Source organism: Arachis hypogaea, chromosome 13 (genome assembly GCF_003086295.3).
Source record: "Arachis hypogaea cultivar Tifrunner chromosome 13, arahy.Tifrunner.gnm2.J5K5, whole genome shotgun sequence".
NCBI lineage: Eukaryota > Viridiplantae > Streptophyta > Magnoliopsida > Fabales > Fabaceae > Arachis > Arachis hypogaea.
Window position 1 is genome coordinate 89,358,510 of NC_092048.1, and position 5,414 is coordinate 89,363,923.

The 5,414-nt window shown below is 40.5% G+C and overlaps 1 non-coding gene across 1 annotated transcript; it reads right to left on the reverse strand.

Moving 5' to 3' along the window:
• Nucleotides 1-4,260: 4,260 nt before the first annotated feature.
• LOC112739004 (small nucleolar RNA R71) lies at nucleotides 4,261-4,367 on the reverse strand. Its single transcript, XR_003169947.1, has one exon. It is a non-coding gene; the product is annotated as a small nucleolar RNA R71 (small nucleolar RNA).
• Between the last annotated feature and the right edge of the window lie 1,047 nt (nucleotides 4,368-5,414).

A 5,414-nucleotide genomic window follows, 5' to 3' on the forward strand; every position in this document is an offset into this window, starting at 1 on the left:
GAGTATAAGCCTAGAATTCCATATCCTCAAAGGTTTCAAAAGGAGGCCAAGGACAAACAGTTTTCAAAATTCTTGGAAGTTTTTAGGAAATTACAAATTAATATTCTTTTTACTGAGGCTCTAGAACAAATGCCTCTTTATGCTAAATTTATGAAGGAGCTTTTGACAAATAAGAGGAACTGGAAGGAGAGTGAGACCGTGGTGCTTACTAAGGAATGCAGTGCAATTATCCAACAAAACCTCCCTGAAAAGATGAAGGATTCGGGAAGCTTTTTTATTCCTTACACCATTCGTGATGTTACTATTCGAAGAGCATCGTGTGATCTTGGAGTAAGCATCAACCTCATGTCACTTTCTTTGATGAGAAAACTCCACATTGATGAGGTAAAACCCACTAAAATTTTTCTTCAACTTGCTGACCATTCTATTAAATTTCTACTTGGAGTAGTGAAGGCGGCAGCCTTTATATTTCCTACTGATTTTGTGATCTTGGATATGGAGGAAGATGTTAATGCTTCCATCATTCTTGGAAGATATTTTCTGGCAACTAGGAGAGCTCTCATTGATGTACAAAAATGCGAGTTAACCTTGAAAGTTAATGATGAGTAGATTGTTCTCAAAGTTCTTAAGGCCTTACAATACCCTAGTGATTCTGAAGGGTGCATGAAAATTGATTTGATTGAGCCACTAATTAAAGAGGTATTGGAAGCAAAGGAACTTGAGAGTATTTTAGAGCCCCGTTAGAGGATGATTTGACTGAGCTTGACGATTCACCACCACCTAGAGGGGGGTCTAACGTGCTTAATGAGGTAGAGGGGCCACCAAAGCTTGAATTGAAGCCCTTACCTTCCTCTCTCAAGTATGCTTTCCTAGGTGAGCAAAATTCTTATCCAATGATTATAAGCTCCTCTATAAGCAGTAGTGAAGAGGAGGCGTTAATACATGTGCTGAGAGACCATAAAACAGCTCTTGGGTGGACCATTGGTGACTTAAAAGGGATAAGCCCAGCCATGTGTATGCACAAAATCCTACTTGAGGAAGATTCTAAATCTATGGTACAACCACAGAGGCGGCTTAATCCAACTATGAAAAAGGTGGTCTAGAAAGAGGTTATGAAGTTGTAGGAAGCCGGGATCGTTTACCCTATTTCTGATAACCCTTGGGTAAGTCCTATGCAAGTTGTTCCCAAGAAGAGAGCAGTCCCAGTGGTCGCAAATAAAAAGAATGAGCCGATTCCTATAAGAACCATCACCGATTGGTTATGTGCATTGACTATAGGAGGCTCAACACTGTTACTAGGAAGGACCATTTCTCCCTGCCTTTCATTGATCTGTTGCTTGAGAGGTTAGCTGGACATGCGTTTTATTATTTTTTGGATGGCTATTCAGAATATAATCAGATTATAGTGGACCCTCAAGATCAAGAGAAGATGGCATTCACTTGTCCTTTTAGTATGTTTGCTTACCACTGGATGTCGTTCGGACTGTGCAATGCCCTAGCAAATTTTTAAAGGTGCATGCTTTCCATATTCTCTGAAATGGTTGAAAAGTTTACTGAGGTATTTGTGGATGACTTTTTTGCATTTGCTAATTCTTTTGCTACTTGATTGTACCATCTATCCTTATTCTTGAAAAGGTGCCAAAAGACAAACCTTGTTTTAAACTGGAAAAAAAATGCCATTTTATAGTGATAGAAGGTATTGTTCTTGGGCACCATCAAGCAAAGGAATAGAGGTCGATAGAGCCAAGGTGGAGGTAATTGAGAAATTACCACCACCCACTAATGTGAAGGAAATATGGAGTTTCTTAGGCCATGCAGGTTTTTACAGAAGGTGCATAAAATATTTTTTTCAAAAATTGCTAGACCTCTGAGCAACTTCTTGGTTGCAGATGTCCCTTTTTGTTTTACCGATGACTGCATGCATGCCTTTGAGACTCTAAAAGCTAAGCTAGTAAAATCTTTACTATCAGAATATAACACTTTTGGGTGTGCCATTCTGATAGCGGGGGTATTACAATGACCCTCATATATTAAATAATAAGGTACGAGCCTCTAGGCATAAATCTACCAATGGTTTTGATAAACCACTATTTTATGGTTTATCTTGTGCTCATTTGAGTGGTTTTTATTAAGTCCTTAGCCACTTATTCATATGATTTGCATGATTTTACAATTTCTTCCTAGTTTTGTTCTATGGTTGAAAACTTGCTTCCTAGAAATCTTTAATCTGTATATTTTAATTCTCCTTTATACCATTCGATGCCGTGAACTGTGTGTTAAGTGTTTCAGGCTTTATAGGGCAGGAATGGCTTAGAGAATGGAGAGAAAGCTTGCAAAAATGGAAGGAACACAAGAAACCAAGGAGGTAACCAGCGAGCATCGACGCGCACGCATGGCTCATGTGAGCGCGCGATACGGAAAAAATTGCAGCGACGCGTGCGCGTGCCTGACGCGTACGCATGGATTGGAGTTTGCACGAAGACGCGTGCGCGTGACTGATGCGTACGCGTGACATGCGCGATCTGCAGAAATAACAGAAAATGATGGGGGCAATTTCGGGCCGAGTTTTGACCCAGTTTCCGACCCAGAAACACAAACTAGAGCCAGGGAACCTGCAGAGACTCAATACACATTGTCATTAGCATAGTTTTAGTTTTTTAGATCGGAATCTAGAGAAAAACTACTCTTCCTCTAGGTTTTCTTTTACATTCACATATTCTTAGTTTTATGCTTTTGCCTTAGATATTGAAGAGTAATCACCTCCGTTGAAGATACTATTCTAGTTTGTTTTCTTACTCTTTTATTATTCCATATTCTTAATTCTTGTTTAGAGTTACAATTGAATTATTTCTGGAATTTATTAATGCAAAGGATTACTTTTACTTTTAATTGAATCATAGTTATTGTCTATCATGTCTTCCTTTTATTCCTTATTTAATTCTATGCAAGTAATTCTCATGTCAATGGAGTAGATTCTCAACTTGACATGGGGGTTGATTAAAAGGAGACACTTGAGTTGGAATGCTCATGTGATTAGTTAAATTGGAAGTTGTTGGCTAATTCTGTATGTACTAACGCTAGACCTTCGCAAGGGAGAGGACTAAGATTTGCGAATAAGGGTTAGCTCAATCACTTAACTTTCCTTTATTTAGTAAGGGTTAACTAAGTGAAAATAACAACATCTTCATACTACACTTGAGAAAATTCCAATAAGGATAGAACTTCCAATTAATCATTCCCCCAGTCAAGGCCTTTTATTTAGAATAATATAAATCCCTTTTAACTTTCATTGCTTTAATTTACAATCATATGCGTGTGCCCATTGCCCAAACTCAAAATTTTCCGAAAAACTCCTGATTAATAAATTAGCACCCCTTTGTCAACTCGTTGGGAGACGACCTGGGACTCATACTCCCAGTATTTTTATTCTAAATTTTGTGACAATCTTTCTAAATTGATGAGGCGAATTTTCGCTGGTTAAGAGCTATACTCACAACGTATTTCCTATATTGATTTCTTAATTGGTCAAATTTCCGCACCCGTCAATTTTTGGCGCCGTTGCCGGGGAGTTGCAATTGTGTGCTAAATTATTAATTAGTGTACATATTTTTAATTTTCACGTATTTTATTTTATTTTATTACCATGAGATGTATGTTTCTTTTATTGAATGATGCATTCACTGCCTGATCCGAGCTTAGCTTCATTTGATCCTGAAATTGAAAGAACTCTTTCACGTATTAGGCGAGCTCGGCGTAGCTTAGCCTCTTAGGGTGGTGAAGTGATTATTATCAATTCACCAGTCTCTTCTGAAGGCGAATCTGAACCACCATCTGAGGAAGAAACAAGCTCCTCTACTACTAATTCAGTTGATTTACACGTAGGTAACATGGCGGCACCCAGGAGGATCACTCTCTAGGAGGCAGGAGCCCCAGACTTTACTCTGCAACCGTATCAAGTGCGTTACCCAAATCGGGCTGCAGATTTTGAACTGAAGATCGCACTAATCAACTTGATGCCCAAAGTTTTATGGCTTACCTGCTCAGGAGCCTATCAAGCACCTAACGGATTTTCAGACAGCCTGTTCTACTGTAAGGCGTCATGGTGCAGATGAAACTTCTATTTTGCTGACCGCCTTCTCGTTTTCTCTTGAGGGAAAAGCGAGGGAGTGGTACTACACTCAACCTGAAGCGACAGTCACTAACTAGGATACGCTCAGGAGAGAATTCCTGGAAAAATACTTTCCATTTGAAGTTACAGATAGATTGAGGAAAGAGATCTCCTGCATTGTTCAGGGTGAATTTGAGACTCTTTATGAGTACTGGGAGCGCTTCAAGAATCTTCTGGACGCATGCCCCCATCATATGATTGACAAGTTGGTGTTGATCAGCTACTTCACTCAAGGCATGAAGTCTCAGGATAAAACTACATTGGATGGCACTAGTAATGGTTCTCTGAAAAAGTACAAGACCGCAGATGAAGCATGGCAATTGATCATCGACTTAGCTGAGTCCACTCGGAATCACAGGCACAGGAACAGCCACTCAAAGGCTGTTGCAGAGGTTTCCTCTAGCAGTGAGACTACTGTCGTCACACAAGCTATATGTGAAATGACCAACCTACTGAAGCAAATGCAATTGAATCAATAACAAGCTCATCCTACCCCACCACAACAAAGCCAACAGTTGGTCCCCCAAAGAGTATGCGGAATTTGTGCTGATTATAGTCATTACACTGATGAGTCTCCGCAGCTCCAACAAGAAGACAACACTGTGGCAGCTACTCATAACTTCTATGACCGCCCGAATCAAGGATACAATCAACAAGGCGGCAACTACAACCAAGGTGGGAACTATAACCAAGGGTGGCAAGACAACTCCAACTAGGGTTGGAGAGATAATTCTAACCATGGCTGGAGGGACAACTATAACAGAAGAGGCAGAGACAACAATGGAAATCAGAGGTGGAACAACAACAACAGACAGTAGAATCAGAACAGCCTTATAGAGCACCTCAGCTAAGGCAGTCCCAAGGACCCTAGCATAACCAACAACAGGCCCCTCAGATCACTTATCCTTCTTCCTCATCAAATGATGATATGCTTCGTTCTCTTGCACAAGGACAACAAGACATGCAGACTACACTGAACTCTACTCTAAATGGTTTGAATGCCACTTTACAAGCTCTCGTCTCCCGGATAGATTCATTGCCTGCTTCCACCTATCAGCCTTCAAACTCCAGTGGAATTCCTTCTCAACCCTTACCTAATCCCAAAGGTGGCATCAATGCCATCACTTTGAGGTCCGGAACCACACTGAAAGATAGGAACCAGGAGGAGCCAAACCCACAAGAACACGCCCAAGTTGAAGACTTAGTTGAAGTGGAAGATGCTGAAGAGGAAGAGGAAGTACAAGAC